Source organism: Equus asinus, chromosome 28, assembly GCF_041296235.1.
Source record: "Equus asinus isolate D_3611 breed Donkey chromosome 28, EquAss-T2T_v2, whole genome shotgun sequence".
NCBI lineage: Eukaryota > Metazoa > Chordata > Mammalia > Perissodactyla > Equidae > Equus > Equus asinus.
In genome coordinates this window covers 40,905,389-40,929,966 of record NC_091817.1, presented here as the reverse complement: position 1 = coordinate 40,929,966, position 24,578 = coordinate 40,905,389, and the positions used below count along the sequence as shown (strand labels likewise).

Genomic DNA, 24,578 nt, shown 5'->3' with positions numbered 1-24,578 from the left:
GTAGCATCGGCAACAAAACTAAGACCAAGATGGTGCTGTGCCTTCCTTCTCACATGCAGCCCATCAGCACGTCTGTAAGTTCTGTTTTCAAAATGTCTGGAACCTGACCGTTGCTGTCTCCATCAGCTACTGCCCGAGTCTAAGCCACTGTCATTTCCTCATGGGGGAATGGCAAAAGTCTGGTGTCTCTGTGTCCTTCCACTTCAGTCCATTCCTTAGCACGCAGCAAAAGCGATCTTCTTACATCTCAATTGCGTCATGTCAGTCTTCTACTTAAAATCCTTCAAACCCAGCACTCTTAGCAGATAATCCAAACTGGCACTGAGGACTTCGAGGCCCAGCATGACTGTCCTTTTCTTTGCTGGTCAGTGTCATCTTATGTTTCTCTTTTTTGGGCCTGCCATGCTCCAACCACATTGGTTTTCCATCAGTGCCTGGAATATGCCAAGCTCTTTTCCACCTCAGGGCCTTTGCATATGCTGTCCCCTCAATCTGGAATTCTCTCCCCTCCAACTCCTTCCCTTCCTTTAGGCTGAGATGTCACCTCTGCCAAAATACCTCCTGTCATCTCCATCTAAGGTAAGTGACCTTCGGTTTGTCTCTCTGTCAACCCCTCTTTGGTTTTTCTTCATTGCCCGTATTACAGCCTGGGAGTGTTTTCCCCTCCAGTCTATACCACTAGGGTATAAACTGCAAGAGGGTTTGGAAGTGGCCATCTTTGTCACTGTTGTGTTCCGAGTACTGAGCACTGAGCTGTTAATGAAGCACCGTGTAGGTGCTTATATCACCTTCCTCTTGCTGCTGTAACTACTTGCCACAAACTCTGTGGCTTAAAACAACACGAATTTATCATCTGACGGAAATGGAGGTCAGAAGCGCAAAAGGAGTCTCACTGGGCCAGACTCAAGGGGTTGGCAGACTCCTGAGGCTCTGGACGCTCCAGGAGAGAATGGTCTCCTTGCTCTCTCCATCTTCCATCCACAGAGGCTGCCTTCATCCCTTGGCTTGTGGCCCCCTTTCTCCATTTTCAATGTTGGAATTCTCCAGCAATGCTGCACCTCTCTGTGCCTTTCTTTCATGGTCATATATTCCACTGACTCTTCTTCTGCCTCCCTCTTCCACTCGTAAGGACGCTTGTGGTTACCTTGGGCACACCTGGGTAATCCAGGCTACTCTCACTCTTTATGGTCAGTGGATCAGCGCTTTTAATTCAGTCCGTAGCCTTAATTCCCCTTGGCCGTGTACTTTAACGTATTCCCACGTTCTGGAGATCGCGAGGCGGGCATCTTGGGGGACCATTATTCTGCCTCGAATAAATAAGTGGCCAACTAGCTTGGAAGTTCTTTGTGGACAAATGGCTGCGTTTCAATTTCTTTTGTTGCTTCTGTGCCTATCCAAGCCAGGCCAACATTCAGGCTTAGTAATTACTCTGATGGGCATTTTCTGAGTCCCAGAGAAACACAGCAGACTCAGGGAGGCGTTCTTCCTTTAATTATCGGCCTCTGAAGAGGACCTGGAGACCCTTAAGGTATTAGGTGAAGAGGGTTTTCAAGATCTAATTAAATATCTAATATTCTTTGGAAGGCATCAGATTTATAGTTGGTGCCACTGTACTTGGCACGGTTTCTCCCGGAGTGACAAATGTAGGCATTATAAACATTCGCACCTGAGGTGATTCCAACCAAAGTGATTAATTTCTGGGAGATTAATACAGGGAAGCTGAAGGCCATGTTTTGCAATCAAGCAGGCTGCTCTAGCCTCGACCTGGATTGAATTCCAGCTTTGGAGTGGAAAAAAATATGGAGAGAGATGTTTCATGAGTGGCACCCTCACCTATGAGGTCAATGAGTGCGATGAAGGAGTGTTTGCAGAGAAAAGCTGCAGGTGCTCAGCCTCCCGTAATTTCACAGGCTTTTCTCAAGGACAACACAGCAAAGACATTCGGTTGCAAGATGGGTTTTTCCTCTTGGAGGAGACTTTGTGTTTAGCTGTCGTCTCTCAGGCTATTTTTAGTGACGGTGCTTTCAAAACGTAAGGAGCCTGTCTCCCCACACTGGGCTCAAGCGCAGGGTTGCTATGCAACAGGCCCATCTCATTGGTGCTTCTCACACTCTTTTCTCCCGGATCAGCCGTGAACTGGGCCTTGGCTGAAACCAAACAATAGAGTGAGGCCATTTCATGCAAAAAAAGAGCAACCACTTTGGAGCTCAGAGGCTGGTGTCCCGGCTTCAGCTGCTCCCCGTTGTGTGGCTCTAGGCAAATCTCTTTATCTCCCCGGGTCTCAGTTTCACCAGGTGTAAAATGGGGATATTATTGGCATCTAACTCATAAGGTTATTGTGAAGATCAGATATGTATGATTCTACACGGAAAGCTCTTAAAATGTGATGGTTTCACAAAACAGCAGTCTGTTTTAATTTGCACAAAATGAGTTATAAAATCACATGTGGGAAATTGAGGAAAGCCTACTGGTTAACACTTTGGTGCCTCTCTACCTCTTATGTTTATTAGAATCGATCACAAGATAATTTTCTATGAAACTAAAGGTAAAATACAGTCATGACAGCAATGTTCGCAGTTAGCACTTGTGAGCACACAATGACTGCAAACGGGCCTAAGTGGACACGGTTTCATAGGTTTTTACAAAGAGCCCTGTGACTTCCTGGCTTTGCTGCCTGAGCGTCGTGGAGAAGGTCTGAGTTGCTCTGAAAATAAGATCCTGGTGCCTTTACAGGTGTTTTAGGGCTATTGGGACAGAGGTACAGGAAATCCCTTCATGAGCCGTGGGCGACCTCTTTCATTCTCAGCTGGGGCTGATAGCTTTGCATGGGTGCCCGCCAATGAGAATAAACTCCCATGTCTGTAGAGTTCTTCACAGTTTGCAAAATGCTTTCACACAGGCAATAACGCATTGCTTGCTTACTACGAGCCTATAAAGTGCTGTTTGCTTTTTAAATGTTACAATGTTTAATCTTCAAAACAACCTTATGGGAGGGGGAGACTATTATCAAACAGAGAGGGCAAATGACTTATGTGAGGTTACACAGCTAAGAAGTGCTCGCCGTAGACTTTGTAATCAGGGCTGTTTAAATCCAGGGTCCATGTTCTTAACCACGTCTCTGCACTTCCCTCCATTTGACATTCACGGAAACGCTGCCCCGTGGACAGGAACGAGGATATTCATTCTGTTTTGTACCAGAGGAAACAGGGTCTTAGAGAATTAAGTGATCTGAAGGTAAGTGGTAGGAGTACAATTAGAAGCCAGGTTTTGGACATTCAGAATAGTGGTCCGTTTGCTCTTCCATCACGCTCCATTAGGTGTCCTGGAGAGAGACCATTTTAGATTCATCATGAAGGAAAAGGTGACACCCCTATGATCTATGTAGCTAGTTCATGCTGCTCATTTGAATCTTTGGTTTCTCTAAGATGGGATGACTGTAATAGCAACTCTTGGCCAGCGGGAGCGCTCTCACCATCAGACCGGCGCCTGCCTTAGTGCAGAGTGTAACTTGTATCCGGATGGCCCTGGGATCCTGTTACCTGCAGATTCTCATTCTCGGAACCTGAGGATGGGCCTGTGACTCTGCATTTCTGGCTAGTTTCCAGTTGATACCGATACTGCTCTTTCTGGGAACATGCTCTGAGGAGCAAGCTTTTAGTTTGGTGCAGGAGTGAGGGGCCAAAGAACACTTTGTGGGTTAACGACAAATGAAAACTTACAGTCTGAAAGGTTTTCGTTGTCTTTCCATTTTCTTTCTGTTTGTTATCCTGATACAGACTCATTGATTGACCAAAATTTGAGTTGTGAGATTTGAAACGAGGACTGATATCAGAAAACTGTGTTTGAAATTACAAATCACAACTGATTAAAAAAAGGAAAGAAAGAAGAGAAAAGGAAAGAAAAAAGAAAAGAAAGAATGGAAGAACAAGTCCAGGATACACAATCACTATGACATGTGGCCCCTGCCTGGGAGAAGAGCCAGAGGTAGGAGGACACAACTAGAAGAGGTGTTTTGCTAGAGTTTCTTCCAGTGACAATAAACAAGAAGTGTGTGTGAGTGTATGTGTGTGTGTAAGGGGGATCGATGGGGAAGAGGTATTGTTCTGGAATAACTGCAAGCAGGAGGAGTTATGGGAACGCCACTGCAAAGGATGATAGAAGATGCCGATTCTAGCCCTGACTTTGCCAATAACACTAGGGTCTTCTGGGCAACTTCTTGTTCGAACTTGTTTGGCATGATCCTGGTAGACCACATTTCCCCGGCTCCCATCACATCCTGAGGACCTATTTCTAAAGCCACTGAATGTTTTGGGTTTCCTGGAACAATTCTCATTTCAGCATCCTCTTGGTATCCAAGGATGTGCTCAAATCTGCATCCCAACTTTTGGTTTTGAAACTATGGTCATTGTAATTATGCCCCAGCAAGAACACCTAAACAATTGGTTTGCTTAATCGATACCCTGTTTCTCAGTGGTTCTTAACTTTCAGGTGGACAGTCAGTCATGGGGCCTTTTAGGAATTTGGTGAAAGCTATGGGTCATCATCTCAGCAAAATGCACATATGCATAGAGATGCAAAACTTTGCATTTTCCTAGGATGTTTCCGAGACCCTCTCAAGCCCATTCCATTGCAGAACCCAATTGGATCCAACGACTCCAGATTAAGAACTCCTGATGTAGAGGATGGATGCTGATGTATACATGGAGAAATGAGCTTTCTATATACACTTTATCAATATGCCACCCACCACACTAGCAATTTCATTTCTGCCCCTACTGAGGAGCACAGGTGATTTTTACCCATGGAGATATCATGTATGTATAGGGGCTTGTGTGTGTTCTGAACATAAGGAGTGTTTCATTATGTCATGTCATACTTTTCTGTTTAATATGGTAAGATCTTCTTCTCCAAAGACATCAATTTGCTTGAGTTATTCTTAAATGGAAAGAAAGAGAGTGTGAGCAAGAGAGAGAGAGACAGAGAGAAAGAAAGAGGTAGAGATAGATAGATATGGCCCTAAAAGATGAATAAATGGCTTTTCTAACAGCAGAACATATATTTTCATCAACTAAGTTTCTAGAACTAGAAGGTACCGGAACATCTCGTCTGGGAGGTGTAAACTCTAACGCCTACATTCCAGGTAGGGAGCATCAATGCGTGAAATTGGCCTATTGCGTTGTTTCAACAAGGACACACCTGTTTGCATATGACACACTTAGAAATAGTCTTCAATTCTGCAAAAACACGTTCTCTTAGCCACTTTTATTGAAGCAGGTGGCTTTCATAGTCTATCTGCCCCTGTATATGTATTTTTTTCTATCACTAGTTGGCAAATGAAATGCTCTGTACCATCAGAGGACAACCGAGTATTGTGATTGTAAATGAAAAATTACTTCTGCCTCCCTATGAGGGACCAATATGGGGAGTGTAGAGATGGTGACAGACTTCATTGCTAGGGTCCCATCTATAGTGCGGGGACAGCTCTAACAGGTGTGTCCAGGAGGAGTGCAGACACATGTGGCCAAATCTTCTGATTTTTCAGGAGAAGTTAGGATTCTGGAATTTGATTGGATATCTCTTGACTTTAGAAGTCTTGACTACATTGGCTTTTTTGTTTGCTTGTTTGTTTGTTTTATACTTTGCAGCCCAAAGAAAACATGTCTGCAAGCCAGATCCTGCCTGGCTGCCAGTTTGTGATTTCTGATCTGGTCCAGCTACCTCATTTCATAGGTCATGATGCTAAGGAGAAAAGTGGCATTCATGTATACTTAATAAGTGGAAATGTAGGGGTTTGAGCCAGGTCTCCTGATATTCAGTTTATTTCTACTCATATTCCACCATGCTGTTCCATTAATTTCATTCTCTCTAGTCATTTTGACTTTGCTTTGAGGGCAAGCAACATCCTTAAACATAAGCTATATGCATGGAAATATGAATACTGGAGACATTCGTCAATCAAGTGTCAAAGGTTCAAGGATCTCTTAGGTGATGTTTAAGTGCAGAGCAATCACACTATTTCTGGCAGCAAGAACAAGCACTAAGAATCCTTAACACAGCTTTCCTCCACACTCCACCACAACATGCCGTTCCCTGCAGACAGGTCGTCTTAGAACACACTGTGTTTGCAAAGTCATTAAGCCATAAATCAGTTACTCTCCAGAGCATCTTAGACTGGATTTATTCAAATAAAATAGTTTTGGTGGTCTGAGACCAGAAGCTCTTGCTGGCTGCAGAGTTGTATTACAGCAGAAAACTTACAAAATAGCTCTTTAGCCTGATAAAATCCATGAAAATGGGCAAGGATTTGTCAGTGTTTCGATTTAGGGCTTTAACGTGATCCAGTGAGTCAGTAGAGCATGACCTCCTTTGTGGACACTCAGAGCAGCAACGCATTGACTTTTCATATGCTGCAGGATGACTCTGGCCAGGCATTCAGTCCTAGAGGGGAGAAACAAAAAATGAAGATCGTAAAGAATATTCCTTTCATACTTCAGAATGGGAGAGAAGAATTCATGCAAGAATTAGGTAAAGGGAAAAGGACCCAGACCCACTGTTCTTGTGAGATGGTTAGGATAGGGCCAGTGGGGTGCTGGCTACTGGAAACAGGTGGAACAGCTTCCCTATTGGAATAGTTTAATTGTGAAAATGTTTGGTTCTTGATCAGAAAAGGCCTTAACTATAAGTTCTCTGGAACCAGGCCAATCTTTTTCATTTCACAAATGTAATCCCATCGCTCAGCATAGGACCTTGTGGTTGGTAAGCACTCAAAATATATCTAAGGTCTTTGCATTTTCAATTTATTAAGTGCTTACTATGTGTCAGGCACAGTCTTAAGATTGAGGAAAAGTACGCATAACCATATTCCCATGAATCCCAGATTGCTCCACTGTGTTGCTGAAGCTTCTTCAGTAGACCCCTAGCTCTCTCGGAGCTATTTTCATTCATGGATAGCTGTCTAACTGTTGTTTTTTGTTGGAGGACAGAGGCTGGGGTCTCCTACTCTGCCATCTAGGTCCTAACCATTCTGTTTGGAAGGCGCCATGTTTTCTGTTGAGACACTAAAAGATAAACAATGGCCACACTGGGAAATCTGCTCAGAGAAGGATGTTGTTAGAGCTGCATAAAATAGTTATTTAATAGTTTTCAAACTTTAAAAAAAAATCAGCATAGCAATTTTTAAGTGATGTCTTCTGAGGAATCATAATATCTGAGAGGTGCCCTGGTTGATGGGGAGTGGTGATACAGAGCTCAGGAAGTGACTGCAGTGGCCCAAGCTAGAAATTACCAGAGGGAAACTGAGACTAGGATTGTGGTGTTGGTAGAGATGGAGAGGAATGGGTGGGTTCCAGATAGATTTCGGAGGTAAAATCTGTAGTACTTGTGTTGGATAGAATTCGGAGGAGGAAGAAGAAGGAGTTACCAACAGTCTCCAGGTTTCTGGCTCATGCAGCTGATTGGATGGAGGTGTCATTTGCTGAGATGGGGAACCCTGGAGAAAGCAATGGGGCAGGGGGAGGTCCATCAGTCCCGTTTTGGATGCGCTGAATTTGTGATGTCTAATGGAAATGTCAAGTTGTATATGCAAATGCAGGAAAGTTATAAAAGTCAAAGGGGAGGTCAGGACTAAGAATATAAGTTCTGGTATATTCAGTCCACAGATTTGAATGCTTTCTTACTCTCAGACTGATAATCATTTCAAAACAATGTTACATGGTGAGTGGAGTCACAAACCATTGGTGAGTGGTGAGCCCCGAAGACCCAGCAAACTATGTAGAGAGATATTACCTAACTCTGATGACTCCTTCCTAGTGTGCAAGACAGAGTAAGAGGGAGAGAGACAGGGCACGGCTACTGGATAAAGATAATTTAGAAACATAGCTGCATTTATCAGCAAAATTGTTTTATCTACCCAGTTCGACATCTTTGGTAGCGGCACTCCAGAAAAAGCACAGATTTCTCCGTACCTCTCCCTTCCCCTCCATGCCAACTGATCTAACACATTTTCTGCTAATTCTCAACTGCTGAGGTATAATTCTGCTCTAAGAAAATGAGTGGATGTAATGCATGGAAGAACAGGATTCCTGGGAATTATGGGTGTCTTCCTCCCTCTCTCTCCTTCCCGCCTCCTTTGCTTTCCCTCCTCCTGCCTCCCTTTGAGTGCATATTATGTCCTTCGTATGTTCTAGACACTGAACTAGGTGCCAAGAATTCAGAAGAGACCAAGAGAGAGCGAATCTTTTGATGTAATAGGTCTCACTTTTTAAAAATGCAAACAAATGCCTTAAACACACAGATACACACAGAGATTCTTATGAAAATAGGAAAGAAAAGAACCACACTGTGTTGATAAGGAAATGAAGAGGTGCTTATTTTCTAGAGGATGATCCAGAAAGGACCCTCTGAGGAGGCAACATTTAAACCAAGTCCTGAACAGGAAGCCTTGAGAACAGCTGGGGGAGTTACTCAGTTTTCCTGGGTATCTCCCGTGTATGCAGGAGGTGTATGCATACATGTTATTAAATTTCTGGTTTTCTCCTGGGAATCTGTCTTTTATTACAGGAAGTTTCAGCCAAGAACCTAGAAGGGTCGAGGGAAAATTATTTTTCCTCCCTACGCATAATACCAGTACTATTTACTTGATTTTTTCCTTTAAATTAATTTATGTTTACTTAAATTTAGGAGGGACAAATTTAAACATAACATTTTAAAGAAACTTTACATTTCACCTGAATTTGTGAATTGGATGTGTTATGTATTTCCGTGATACATATTAAATTATACGCATGACTATTGAGACATAAAAGGCTCATCTGTCCGCTGCCTCCATCACCTCACACGTGCAACATCTCACGTTGTGAATAAGGCTGCAGGTGAGGAGTAAGGATGGAGGATTACAAGCGAGTGCATGGTATTATCACGTCTATGTTTTAGAAGCACCACTCGAGTGGCAGTGTGGACAATGGATTGGAAAGGGAATCAGATTTCAAAACGCTTCCCATTCATCATCCACAAAGTTCAAACAATTACACAAACAGGGTTACCTCTGCTCTGTCTGTGGAAATGTCGTAGCACTGGGAGGGGATCACAGTATCGAAAGCCTCTGATGTTGCCATGGAGACATCACCAGTCCCTCCCCTCCCAACCTGCGTCTTTGATGCTGCCTCCTCTCAGGGGTGTTTTGGATGAATTCAAGATTTAGGAGGCTTTATGACGGGAAGTGACATCCTTTCCTTGGAGGAGAATGTTACTGTGAAAACCGGCTGGGAGGAGACACTGCAGGTCCTGAAGGAGCCGGTGATAAATGAGCTAGGACCTGTCCCCTGCCCTTCTTCAGGAAGCACAGTGACCTGCGGGCCTGTTTTGGCTCAAGACTTCACAAATCCCTTTTCGGCAAGATAATGGAAGTCCAGAATGGTCAAGGCAGGAATACTCACCATCAAATATAGGAAATAAACCTTATGTGGCATCAAGCCCCAGGGTCAAGTATGCAGATGCCTTCAGGGACCCAGCAGGTACTTGAAATTAACCTTGTGGAGCTGGCAAGCTAGAGAACCTGACCCATTTAAAGGGATAAACTCTTACTCAGCACTACCCCCTAATGATCAAATGTGGCTGTATGGAATGGGCCTAATGCTTAGATCTTTCTATTTTTCAAGAAAATCTGGATTCTTTTGGTGTTTTCTTACCAATTTTTTTCTATTGTCGATTGTCTCCCTCCGCACCCCTGAAAAATAGTGAACTTGATGGGCTATACATTATAACTTCTGAACTAGTTTACCTTCCCATTTGATTTTGTAGCATTTCTGACAGAGAGTACTGGCTTCTGCTTGATCACCTCCAGAGCCAGAGGGCTCACGACCTCACAAGTCATCCCACTGCGCTGTTAGACAGGGAATGTCTATGTTCAACTGAAAATCCTTATAAAATGAAGCCCCAATGTCTTAGCCTGGAATTCAAACCTCTCCCCGCCCCCCCCCCCCCCCCCCCCAGCCTCCAGCATGGTACCCATCTAAGGAATCATCCACCGCTCCCCAGAATGGCTTATCAGTGTCTCCTGAATTTACCATCTATCTTCCCAACATCAAGGGATGGACTTCAGTCTGCTCTTTGATCTTCTAAATTTAATAGCTCATTTTTAAAAGCTAGCGAAGTCATGTCTGCAAAAGCAACGCACTTTGTGAAAAAGGCAAGTTGTGGATTTTGATTACGGTTTGAAGAGCTCCTCAAGCCAAGCCTGCCTATTTGAACACTTCCAGTCAGTTACTGGCATATAATACTGATGAATTAAAATGTTGTTGAAAATGTTTAACCACTAAGATCAAACTCACTCTCAGAATCCTACCCTACATATTTCTCTAGGCACCCCCCAATCAGTTGAATTGGGGTACAATTGAGAATCCTGACTTTGAGGTATCTTTTAGGCACCCAGGGTTGTTTTTTTGGGGGGATGAGAGTTCTAGTTTTGAAGGGTTGCATTGAAAATCTAATGGGAGGGGGGGCAGAGGAGTGCTTGCGGCCTCAAGGGTACTGCCCTCACCCTCCACAGAAAACCATCTCAGTAGGGTGAGGGCACTGGGTTGGAGCCTCTTAAAGGGAGAATTAAGTTCTTAAGACAGTGAAATAAGTACCTCTCAGATGGCCTTGTAATACCCAACTGTAATGTACTCTCCTACTCAGCAGCGACTTCCTTCCTTCCGTCTCTCTGTGTCCATAATGCAGAACCCGTTGGGACTGGAGGGGACAGTTCAACTTTAAATGTCACGGGAGGCTGTGAGAATTCAAACACTGTGGCCCACACACTCTCTAAACACTCCTCTCCACGTGCACCATTTCCAATTCACAAAGCATGGGGCCGATATTTCTCTTAGGAACAAGGCAGTGTGTGCATCTGAGACTCAGCATTGGAATGACTTCACCTGGCCTTATGGCATCCAGAGCCACCTTTGAATGGCTCGCTGGACCATCCAGGTGAATGGAACTTAACAGCATCAATAACTAACAATTCTGATGATGAGCACGTGCCGGGAGTTGTGCTGGACACTTTACATGCACTGTCTCATTTTATCCTCCCATCCCTAAGGCATAGAGTTCTCCCCATTTTACTGACGAAAATACAGAGGCACAGAACAGATTATAAAGAGGACAGGTTCCTTGCCTGAGGCTTCCGGGTTAGTTACAGACCCAAGATTTGAATCCAAGGCATTTTGTCTTCAGATCCTGTGCTTTTGACCAGCAAACCTACCAGATAAAATGCTCTACGTTCTCCCCGTCCCTTCATGCCCCCTCAACGTATAGGTGCCATCCCTGCCATCCAAACCCTCCAAACCCAAGCACTGAAAGAACCATTCCTAAGAATGCTGTTGGTTTTTGCAAAGATGACTTGCACTTTTGACTGTCTCCCTTGATTCAAACTCACTGTTTCTTTCCTTCATCTTCTGGCCTTTGTGTCCTGCCTCAGGCAGAGAGACAAGCTTGTGCAAAGTCTTATTCCCCATTTAGAACCCAATTCAGATGCCCTCTCCTCACAAAAACCTTCCCTGACCCGCTAGTACTACAGCTCTGCTCCTCCCTTCTCCCCTCCCTCCCTCTCTTCCTCCTCCTTCTTCCTCTTCTCTCTCTTTCTCCCCTCCCCTCCCTGTCCTTTCTCCTATCCCTCCTCCTCTGCCTCCCACATGGATCTCAAGACTTCAGGTTCTGTAGCTGGTTGCTGATAGAATTGGGATCTGGGGTTAGGGGACGGGGAAAAGGCACGCCCAGCCCATTTTTCTGGAGTCCTGCTTGAATGGTGATGAGTGCCATCTATCCAGAAAGTGGGACTTCGTTTTCCAGGTACAACAGTTCCCAGTGCATCCACCTTATTAGTTCCTCGGAGGACAAAGCGATGCTTGGCAAAGGTGAAGTTCAGGCATTGCCAGCTCCCTTGTCCTAATTCCATCTTAATACCATCAAACCTCCAAGATCACCACATTCTTAATTGGTCTATGCTTGAGAAGACCATCCCATAGCAAATTAAGTGATGGATAGGCAAGGGGACAGGCTGAAATGATGAAGCCTCTTGAGGAGATGATTAGAATAATCTAAGTAAGAAATAACAAGGCTTTGAATTCAGGGGGTGGACAAGAATCATAGCTGAGGGTGTTGGTGGGGTGGGGCTGCAACATTTGGCAGCTTGAGTTAGGAAAGAGCATAAACTTTGTAGACTAGGGACCTGGATTCAAACCTTTCCATTAAATGGTGGATAAACTTTAGATGGACTATTTAATTCCTCCAAGCATCAATTTTCTCTTGCAAGTATGGCTAAGTTGATTATTAGACCATCTATCACAAACATTTGATTAGCCTTGAAGGCTAACAAGAAGGCAAAATAAAATTCTGTTCTGATCTTAAGGAGCAGTGGTACCATTAACCAGAAGTGAAGACATCAGAAAGCAGGGATGAGGGACATTTTGGGCAGCCAGAATTTTGCAGAGTTGGATGTAGACAGACCCAATGAGTTGTAGGATGCATCTAGGGGAGATGGGTAATCTATGCTTTGTTTATTTTACAGACATCTCATGAGCTATTTTAGAGATTGATGGGAATAGATGAACAACATATTTGGGTGTGAGCAAAATAGTTGCGTACTGGGGAAATATGTAAGGATCTTCACTTCTTTGGTTTTTGTTCCTTTCTTATCTTTTTAACCTTATGGGCCACATGATGGATAAGCCTGTTTAACAGCCAGTAGCTGGAACACGAGGCGCTGCTCTTTGTATCTGCAGCTGGACTTACTGCTAGGCATGACCTCAGCCAAGCTCTTTTTCGCCCTGTCACTTTGGGCTTGACTAGTCCCTTCATTAGCATAAGCACCAAGGGCTGTGTGACCCAAAGTTTCCTTCAGCTCCTTTCTGAAAAGAAGCAAAAGCGCACTGTGAATGAGACAGATAGTGTCACATTGTCAAAGCATTTTGGGGGTAATTCCAACTCCCACTGCTTTGCTTTTGACAGGCATTGTAGCCTGGGAGCAAGTGGCACGCCGTCTTCTGTTTTCATAAAGCCGGAGGAGCATTTCATCACACGACAGTGATTAGCAACTTGCAGTTGGTAAATTCAGGGCTCTTGGACATATCATCGGTGGATGCCCACTCCCTCCTGAGGGCAGATTGACCTCTGGAAGCTTCTCATGTGGCTGGGTGATTTGTGGGCATTTGGGAGTGACAAGCCCTTTAAGAAGAAGGAAAAGTGAACCTTGGCGAATGGAGGAAAAGGTACTGGCTGGTGAACCTGCTGGGGCAGCAGCAGACTTAATTCACCCATTAGAAGCATTTCCTGTAATTAGCTGGAAATGCATCTAGGCTCTATTAGATTAGCACTAGATGAAAAAATTGACAGAAATCTCAAAGCGAGTGAAAGAAATGCACTTCAAGTACTGTCGTTAGAGAGAAAATTGTCTTCCTTCTGATAAGGTTCAGCTCTTGACAAGACAGAGAGGAAGGGATATCCCCAGTCATCACTGGTTTCACCATACATTTTTTTCACAGGCTCTTGTGTCCCAAGAACCATAGACAAGAAGACAGAGCCAGAGGTAGGACCAGAAGCTGCTGCACAGCCCTCAACCCAGTGTTCTCTCCTCCAGTCATCTGTGTGATCTTAGGCAAGATGCTGGCCATTTGTACCCTTCTGTTGCCCCATCTCAGAACCCAGAGCTCTCCCATTTTGTGCTTCTGTGATCTCTTTGGGGAGATGCCTATATGCCAGAAAAGAAGATGAGGAATTATACTATATTTCCTGTAAGATCCATAGTAAGGGTGTTACGAGGAAGGGAGAAGAAATCAGTGGGGGCTGCAATGACTGTAACTTGGGTCAAAACATGGTAGAACCAGGTGGGGTAGTAGTGAATGGCACAGAATTTGCAGACAGTGCTGGGTTGAATCCTTGTTCTGCCACCGCTCGGACAAGTCAGATAATCTCTCTGAGCCTCAATTTTCACATCTGTAAAATGGATTGACAGGGCTGCTTTGTAGAAGTAATTGAGATCATTTGTATGTATAGAAGTTAGGACAGCTACTTAACAGCGTTACCTAATATATCTGTCCTACCTCTTGAGCTGCTAAACATTACACAGTCTTGGCTACTCTTTCCATTGAGAGGTAAAGCTGGTTTTTGGAGAACTTGATCTTCAGCCCTTAGCCACCGTGTGAGAAGTTTGACTGTTCTGAGATTCTCATGCTGGGGTGGCCCTATGAGCGAGCACATGGAGGCGCCCTGAGGCTGCGTAGAGAAAGATGCCAGGCAGTCCCAAAGGTCCAGTCCTTAGCCCTTGGGTGAAACCAGTGGAAGCCTCAGACATTGTGGAGTAGAGATAAGCTGTCCACTCTGTACCCCATAGAACCGTGAGAGGTAATAAGACAGAGACGTGATTTGAGCTCCTAAGTCTTGGGTGGTGTGTTATATATCCTAAGTAGCTACACAAATACACACATTTACGTTGTTGACACTTAGTGAAGGTGGGCTGTGGACCTTTTCTTTCTGGCAGTTTCCAGCATGCCTCTTTCATTCCCACATTTGCTTCAGTTGTTCTGTCTGAGTTTTGCCTGGCTCTGCATCCTTGTCCGCGTTTTCTAGTTTCAGTGTAGATAGCTACATTGAAATCACAAGGAAGGCATAAAATAGAGTGTGTGTAAGGAAGTGCCTGGTACCTAGTAAAAGTGAACCAAATAGAAATCTGATCCCCACAAGAATCTGTTGAATAAGCGGCTTCATTGAATTAGATCATTTTAGGAAAACTAAGGGGTCCATTGTGGTACAACTTTTGTTGTCACTTAGAACGCTGGGCATGGGTCAGCTTATTTCTTTTTTGGGGGCATCTAACTCAGCACTTGTTCCTTCGCGTGAGGAAGAATTGGTGCACATCCAGGCACATCTCTATCAAAATCCAGAGTTGGGTGATGAACAGACGTGGGTGGGGTCCCTGCCATGCAAACCCTTGCTGCCTTTTGGTCATCGCATGTGATGGGAAAGAGTTAACACATTTTCTCAGAAGGAGATGGGATATTTTTCGTGAGAATACAGTCGATCAGTGGTCTATCTTGCTTTGTCTGATGATTTTCTGAGTTACTGATAAAAGATATAGACCCTTTTTCTGGAAAGATGCACACATATGCAAGAAACAATATTCTGCTTACAGTTATGGAGAGAGGGGAGAGATCACAGACCCCAGAAATCCATTCCTGCATGGAGAATCCCTGACCTAAAGAAGGATCTTATATTTTGATAATACCTTCTTCCCAGACAGAACAGTCCTCAAAAGTACTTTTTTTTTTTGTTTGATTTGCCTGCTTAGGTTTTATGGTGTAGAAGATTCCATCGTCCTCCTTAAACTATCAGGGTTTTTAGTATGGAGTTAAGGTTGTTGATAAGACTTTGATAAGCTTTTATCCAGGTAGGTTATCAGAAGTAATTAGACTGAATCCTTGCCTTCTTATTTGTTTTTCTTTTCTCTTGGAAGTTTCTTGATTTTACGCCATTTATGAAAACCACACTCAACAGACTTATGAAATCATCTGCTTATGAGGGGAGCTCATCTTTAGCCTGAAATCAGCTAAGCAAACTCTCCTCCAACCACACTGATTGCAGAATGCAACGCGTAATTAAGTGTTTACTGAAAAAGCCAACAAGCAGGGCCTGGGGGAATATGTCAGAGCTGCTCTCGTCTCCATAGCAACACCCCGTGAGCCTTGCAGAAAAATGAACACATTCGCAGGATCACTGATGCAAAATGATAAAGCCGCAACTAACAAGAACACAAAATCAACTACATCATTATGTTCAGGGCATTAAATATTTAATATCTCTGCATTCTACATTGGCTTTCAATAATCCTAATTCATTTTTGGTTGTTTCTAAGTTGCTTAAGTGGAGGACAACTGACATCTGCTGAGTACATTTCATGACTGCGTCTCGACATTATTTACCCAGTGTTATGGAATAAATTTTGTAAGCAATTTGGAAAGCGCAGTGTAATAAATTACAACAGAGTTTTACTAGCCATGATGCCAGACTATACTCTCTCGTTGAGGAACGAGTGTTAATTCTTCATTGAAATGAAAAAACACTCCAAACTACTTTGGGCAACTTTCCTTCTCTTTTGAGAAGTGTTTGGAGTTTAGGGGGTTTGGGGAGGAGGTGGGTCAAGTTGAAGAACTACCAGTTTCCTGAGGGTGTGTGTTCATTGCAAGTTCTCTTCCTGGAGTCTGGGGGCCATGACCTAGCCTCAGTCTCAGATCCTGAGGCTGGGTGGAGAAGCCTCAGCCGCCGCTGCCGGGCCATCTTCTCTCCATTGCTTGGTCTTCTCATGGAGTAGCCACCAGTGGCACCATTGGGTCAGGGCTGCCTCCTGTTCTCAACAAGCTCATTTAGTTTGCTGACTTAGTGACATCACCATTACCTTTCAGGTAATCAGAATATACACAAAAAGAAAAATGAGCTTAGTGTCAACAGGAAGGCCCATGTAAGTGAAACTATGCAAACTAAATGGAGAAGAGAGCTTGGAAAAGCACTTAGCTTTATTTTCCACCTCTATGTTTAGGACATTTATGCCACAGGATACATATTATAAACACATTGTTGAATAACTGGCTTAGCCCAATGGCATATTTGTGTGTGTGTGAGTACGTTCACATATACTTTGTAGAATGGCGACACCCATTACTTATTGAGTGACTAGGATTTACCATATGCTTTGCTGAACAATTTTACATTTATTGTGTGTAATTGTCATAATGACTCAGCAAAGTATTTGACTCTCATTTCCATATGAGGAAACTGAGTTTCAGAAAAGCTAAATAATTTGACCAAGACTAGCAAGTCGTAGGTGAGGATTCTAATCAAATTTTGCCTCCAAAGATGGTGGTTTTATACAAATGTGCATATGTTCATATACACTCCTGTAGCACACCTCATAGTTCTATAGTCTCACACAGCTGCATGATGGATGATGCTGGTCAATGCAACCCCAAGGATGTATTGTATCCTAGCAACCCCCTTGTTTTCAAATTGGATAATGTGTGGTGAGAGCATTTCCGCAGCAATGGTTCGCTCTCTCTGTCTGAGGATTCCAAAGAGCTTTTTGGTGACGTTGGTTCTTTCCCCTTGGAGAGACCGAAGAGTTAGGTAGTGCTCAGTACAACCACTAGAGACAAGCCGGAGCTCTTGATAACGGGTGTGTTGTGTTGAAACCAGCCTCTCTTAGACAAGAATCTCCCTGGATGCCAGTTCTGAAATTATAGGGATCTACTGAGATATGAATAAAGTGGAGATGTGTGTACGTGTGTGTGCACACACTCTATATATTTATTGCCATTCATTATCTCTGACTTTTAGGATCTTGTATTTGACACAGTCTCTCAATAGGTGACTGTAATTTGGAGGTTGGTTTGAGAACCTGAGATGGTTATGTAGACGGAAGCCCAAACTCTCTGGAGCTGGGACGCACATCATCACTTTTTAGGATGTCCTACAGCAGGGAATATTGCATTTGCAAGCAAGACACATCAACCTCCATACTCATATTCTTAACGATTTTAGTAAATATACAGTAAATGTTAGAATGGTAACATAAAATAATAACTAAAGGATTTATGTGGGTTATCTTATTTAATCCTCACAGCAATGCTTTTAGATAAAGAAACTGATGCTTAGTGAAATTAACTAGACCGAGGCCACAAAGCTGATGAGAGATGGCACAGGCAGCCTTTCTCTAGAGCTCACAGCCTCCTTTAGACCCATGGGATTAAGTCAATGCCAGGTTCAGTTCCTAGTTATTTTTGAAGAAAATTAGAAATTTCCTAGAGATTCAAGTCTTTTGTTGTCTGCATTTGTAACATATTTCAGTTATGTGAGCTTAGGATCATAATGACATACTTTACAGATGGGCTTGTCTGTGTCCACTGATTTATTCATTGATCCGTAGACTATTACTGAGCACGTACAGTGAGGCAAAGTCTATGCTGAGTACTGAGGAGTAAAGGTAAGCAAAATACAGTTCTTTGAGAGAGGCGGGACAATTACATAGTAATAAAAGGCATGCCCGGGGTATTACAGAAACCCTAAAAATGGGTGCTTCACTCAGGTTTGGAGGTGGGAGGGGAGCTTGTGATATTACATTGGAGGCAGTAAGAGAAGCCAGAAAGCTGCTGTAAACGATAAGGAAGTGTGCAAGGGTGGGGTGAAAATTTAAATACATAATTACCAGATTCTTTACTAAGAGGCCTAATATTCCTCTTTGAACTTCTCCCCACCCATGGAGCAATAACAGTTTGAAGCAGCTTAAAACCAGAAAACTTCCACTGGATTAAAGATGGTTGAAATTCCCAACATTGCAGAGTTAAAGCAACAACTCAGAAAACTCATGCTCCTGTGAATGTGTCTTATTAAAAATGACCAGCGAGGATTGGAAGAATAAACATAGTTAAAATGTCCATACTACCTAAAGCAATATACAGATTCAATGCTATCCCAATCAGAATCCCAAGAACATTCTTCACAGAAATTGAACAAACAATCCTAAAATTCATATGGGGCAACAAAAGACCGCGAATTGCTAAAGCAATCCTGAGCAAGAAAAACAAAGCCGGCGGAATTACAATCCCCGATTTCAAAACATACTACAAAGCTACAGTGATCAAAACAGCATGGTACTGGTACAAAAACAGGTCCACAGATCAATGGAACAGAATTGAAAGCCCAGAGATAAAACCACACATCTATGGACAGCTAATCTTCGACAAAGGAGCAGAGGGCCTACAATGGAGAAAAGAAAGTCTCTTCAACAAATGGTGCTGGGAAAACTGGACAGCTACATGCAAAAGATTGAAAATTGACCATTCTTTTTCACCACACACCAAAATAAACTCAAAATGGATCAAAGACCTAAAGATTAGGCCTGAGACAATAAGTCTTTTGGAAGAGAATATAGGCAGTACACTCTTTGACATCAGTTTCAAAAGAATCTTTTCGGACACTGTAACTCCTCAGTTGAGGGAAACAATAGAAAGAATAAACAAATGGGACTTCATCAGACTAAAGAGCTTCTTCAAGGCAAGGGAAAACAGGATTGAAACAAAAAAACAGCTCACTAATTGGGAAAAAATATTTACAAGCCACTTATCCGACAAAGGGTTAATCTCCATAATATATAAAGAACTCACACTGCTTAACAACAAAAAAACAAACAACCCGATCAAAAAATGGGCAGAGGACATGAACAGACATTTCTCAAAAGAAGATATGAATATGGCCAATAGACACATGAAAAGATGTTCATCATCGCTAATCATCAGGGAAATGCAAATCAAAACTACACTAAGATATCACCTTACACCCGTTAGATTGGCAAAAACATCCAAAACCAAGAGCGACAAATGTTGGAGAGGTTGTGGAGAAAAAGGAACCCTCATACACTGTTGGTGGGAATGCAAACTGATACAGCCACTATGGAAAACAGTATGGAGATTTCTCAAAAAGTTAAAAATAGAAATACCCTATGACCCAGCCATCCCATTACTGGGTATCTATCCTAAGAACCTGATATCAGAAATCTCAAGAGTCCGTTGCACCCCTATGTTCATCGCAGCATTATTTACAATAGCCAAGATGTGGAACCAGCCTACATGCCCAGAAACTGATGATTGGATAAAGAAGATGTGGTATATATACACAATGGAATACTACTCAGCCATAAAAAAAGACAAAATCGGCCCATTCACAACAACGTGGATGGACCTCGAGGGTATTATGTTAAGCGAAATAAGCCAGTCAGAGAAAGACGAACTCTATATGACTCCACTCATAGGAGGAAATTAGCATATTGATAAGGAGATCTGATCGGTGGTTACCAGGGTTAAGGGGGGGTGGGGGGAGGGCACAGAGGGGGAAGTGGTGTACCCACAACATGACTAACAAAAATGTACAACTGAAATCTCACAAGGTTGTAATCTATCATAACATTAATAAAAAAAAAAAAATGACCAGCGTGGGAATGCAAAATGGTGCAGCCACTTTGGAAAACAGTTGGCAGTTTCTTTAAAAGTTGCATATAAAAAGAAAATGAAAGAAATCAAGTGAAAAAAGAAGTTAAACATAGATTTACTATATAACCCAGCGATTCTTTTTCTAGGGATCTCCTAAGAGAAATGAAAATGCGTGTCCACACGAAGACCTGTGCATGATTGTTCACGGCAGCATTATTCATAATTATCAGAAAGTGGAAACGACCCAAATGTTCATCAACTGTTGAGTCAATAGACAACATGGCCACATCTATACCATGGGACACTATTCAGCAATAGAAAGGAACATGTTCTGTTACGTACTACACCATGGATGAATCTCAAAAACATAGGCTAAGTGAAAGAAGCCAGACACAAACACACTTTGTATGATCTCGTCTATGAGATGTCCAGGAAAGGCAGATCTTTAGAGACAGAAAGGAGATTAGGGATTTCCTGGGGCTAGGAGTGGGAATGAAGAGTAAATGAAAGCTGCCATGAGGGATCTCTTTGGGGTGATGAAAATGTTCTAAAACCGAATTGTGGCTATGGTTGCATAACTCTGTAAATTTACTAAAAATTATTGAATTGTCCGCTTAAAACAAGTGAATTTTATGGTATATAAATTATACGTTTAAAATAAATGAACAATAGCCTACTAAAATTTCTGTTTACGTCAGTGGGAGTATCTGAAATGCCATTTTAAACATTAACAACTATAGCAGCCACCTTGGCCGTACACTCTTTTAAACATAACTTTCAAAGCTATTTCATTCTTTGGCTTAGGAAAGAAAAGAATACAAAACCTTGAAGATGGCTCAGGGACTTAGTAAGTCATCAAAGCTGAAACTTTTCACCATGTTACTTAAAATTACAAGATCTGTGATTTACAGATGTTTTCCAGCGGATCTGAACTTCTTGTCAGCATTTCAGATTCTTTAGGACTTTTTCGGCTTATGATGGAGCGATTAGTGCTGACAGCCCTTCTCCATAGCTGTGCTATATCCAAGGCAGGCCCTGGAAATAAACAGCCTTGCTCAGCCAACAGCTATGGATTAGCCAAGACAAGACTGTATTATTTTTTGGAGTATGCATCAAATTAACATTTCACATCTTTTCCCATCTCTTTTGAAGAGCTCTGGACCAAAAGTTATGGGAAACATTTGAAGAACTCTAGTTTTCTCAAATTCCAATTCTTTGTATTAAGCCAACTTTTTTTGGATAAGGACTGAAGAACTAGTAGAGAAGTTTAATTCTAGGAAAAGAATTGATAAGATTCGCACAACTGATTCTCAAGAGTGGATGCAGGCATCACCTGAATTGTTGACTTGAATTTTCTCCTCCTAGGAGAGCTGGGTCCCTTATTCTGTGCTTCCACAGGGGTTAGGAGCAGGCAGTGGTCTCCAACAGGCTTGGGTTTGACTTCTGAATCTACTCCCTCTTCCTATCAATGTGACTTTTGGTAAATAACCAAATCTTTTTAATCCTCATTTTTTCCATAATAATAATTGTATCTGCTCCAGAGAGTTGTGTGAAGGATTACAAAAATAATTCATGTATAGAGTTTGGCCCAAATTCTAGTAGTAGTGGTTGTGGTCTCCTGCAGAACCCTCTATCAGAGGTAGGACCACCGTTTCATAATTATAGATTAGAAATATCTAGACTGTGTCAGAATGTGAACTCTCTGTTGTTCTCTGTGTCCTCAGCATGAAGCACAGTGACAGACACATTCTACTTGTTTCAAAAATATTTCTCTAGCGATGGAGCAGAATGTGCCTCATTTTATAGATGAGGGAAAGAAGCTCAGAGATAGTGAATGGTTTTCCAGGTTGCGGAGATGGTCAGTGGCAGAGCTATGTGGAACCTAGTACTCCTGACCATTCGTCTGGTGCAACTAGCCCATTTAGCAACATAGCGTGAGATTGCACTGGGAAAAAGCTGGGGGGCAGATTCAAAAAAATCTTGACTATCTGCAGATCAGCGGGTAACTCATGTTTTTAGCTGGGCCTCCTGCTCAATTGTCTGAATCACACTGTGTCCCTAGCACTTTTCACACTCCTTCCACCAACCTCCACTTTTCACTGCACCAACCCAGCAAGACCTCAACCTAGTCACTGTTGAATTTGTCTTACCCCAAGGCTTCTGAGCTTTGTGGTAGAAAACCATGTGACTGGACAGGATGCCATCATTGCAAATTTATGGATTCCAGTGCTTGATGAAGTTCCCAGGACATAGTAGGCACTGGGTACAACTTTGTTGAGAGAGGATGTGAGTGAGTCAGTGAATGAACCAATCTTAGTCCAAATAAGGACCCATAGTTGTCTTTGGTCAGCTTCTCTCTTCTCCCTAAAGTCCTTGAAGGCAATAACAGAGAACAGCTGTGAGCTCATTCTCTGGAGTTCAAACCTGAGCTCCATCATTTTGCATCAGCATGCTCTTGGGCAATTTACTTAATCTGTCTGTGGCTTTCTGACTTCATCTGGAAAATGGGGTTGGTAGGAGGATAAAATGAATTTATTCATGTAAAGTGCTTTGCACATTGCCTGGCACGTCAATGAATAGTATTAGATTGTTATTATTGCTACTACTACAACCATCCCAACCTTTGACCCCCAAACTTGGGAAGTAGATCTTGCCCTCTACTTGAAGGAGAGACTTGGAGCCATCAAGTGTGAATGGTCTTACTTTCTCACTCCCACTCCCAACTCGGGAGACACATGCTCCAATTTGCGTTTTAGCAAGATGACTACTTCAAGAGAGTTATTTCAGGATAGGCCAGTGTGTAGTATTATAGAAGTTTCGAGGAGAAATAAAATCTGGGGGTCATCTAGGATAAGGCCTTCACCATACAGCTGGGGAAATTGAGATCCTGTAGTGGAAGCTCTGATATTTGGCTTTTCTTTTTGTAGTGCAAGTGCCTGACTTAAGCTTTGATTGCCCAGGCATCCACTTCAATGATGGCATCCACTTCAAAGATAGCATCCACTTCACAGATGGCTATCTGGAGTCAACACATTGCCAGTCACACAACTAGATAAAGAACCAGGCCATCCCCTCCGTACCCAGGCTCCTTCATTTTAGAGATCTTGGTTGATTTCCATAACCGGCCATTTGGGCTACTTGTGTTTTCTCTTCTCATGCTTTAAATTCTTGCTGTTATGTTTTAAATTCACCAATGAAGAGTGAGCTTGTGAAACTCTAGGCCCCACCCTCTACCCCAATAAAAGTAGAAATTTAGGCTTGTGCTCTCTCTCTACCCGCCACCTCACCATGTGGCCCCAGGTGTGCCATGTAATTTCCAGAGCCTGTAAGTAATAAACTTTTTTTTTCCCCTAAAGTTTCCTGATGGTTATTGCTGAAGGTGGCTTGCAATTATAAGAACCACAAGGGCCCGTCCAGCCACAACACTGGCTATCAATAGGCTGAAGCGAGCACACAATAGACCCTTAGGGGAAGTGACTCCCAGACCGACACTAGGATTCAGGCATATTGACTTCCAGCCCAGAGTGTTTCTCATGCTGGCATCTCTAAGCACACAGGCAATGAATGATTTGTTCTGTGCTTTAATCTGCCCTGATGCTGGCAAGTCCCTGCCATCTTCTCTCCCTTGTTTGTTCCGAGCAGGACAGGAATGAGGGTGCATTGTGCAATCCTGCCCTCTGCTGGGTAACACATTTATTGATGCAAAAGGAAGAGCATGAGAAGTCCATCCATAAAGCAAGCCAGGCATCACACTGAGTGATTCTTTCTCTAAAGAGAAAAGGCAATGCTTGGGTACCTTGGGGGTTGTGTGTAGGGGCAGTTCCTGGATATGTGGTACCAGGATGGAAAGTGTAGTGTTTTTTTTTATGAAAGGAACTGAGGCCGAGCAGTGAGAGTCTTAGTGTTTCTTTCAAGAGCAATACTGGAAGTGCCACTACTTTCAGCCCCCTGATTGCCGTTCTCTAACTAGGTCTCATGCTCCTGGATTATTGCTAAGAGGTGTTTGGCAGCTGTTCTGGTCTTTCCTAGTTTGTAAGTCTGTGAACAGTTAGAAATTGATTCATAAAGACCCGGAAGAGTGGATACAAAGAATAAAGAAGGGGTAAAAAAAAATTGCTATGCATAGTCAGTTTTATAAAAAAGATGATAAGTTTAGTTTGTGGCTGAATATAGCTCTGAGTGTGCCCATTGCTATGTCAAAGGAGAGCATGCCAGCTTCACAGCGAACCCTGTGATTCCCCATCGCAGCTTCCATCTTGCTTACTGAGTTTCTTAGTCTTTCTCGTAAGGCAGCAGATTCTGTGAGGCAGAGCCTGCGTTTACCTCCTTTGGTGCTATGTCTGCAGAATCTGCTGTGCCTTGTATCTCGTTTGCCTTGTATACACGAGATGCTCAATAATTAGTGATTGCTTGACCGATTCAAAACTCTGTTGACTGCCTTTAAGTCGTGTTGGTAGTTTATAGGTGAAAAGTTCCTTTATGCTTTTGAATAAGTACCTGCAGTGTGGGTCACGGTATTGCAACTGTTTAGTCTCCTAGAATACGTTTGTTACCACAGCCCAAGGAATC

At 42.9% G+C, this 24,578-nt stretch overlaps 1 long non-coding RNA gene across 8 annotated transcripts in view; it reads left to right on the top strand.

The window, feature by feature from the left end:
- LOC106834642 (uncharacterized) overlaps window positions 1-24,578 on the top strand; it is a 136,065-nt gene that overhangs the window by 22,740 nt on the left and 88,747 nt on the right. For all 8 annotated transcript variants that reach the window (XR_011498967.1, XR_011498965.1, XR_011498961.1 and 5 more), the window contains exon 4: window positions 3,777-3,984. This is a non-coding gene — a long non-coding RNA (uncharacterized lncRNA). The remainder of the gene's footprint in view (window positions 1-3,776; window positions 3,985-24,578) is intronic.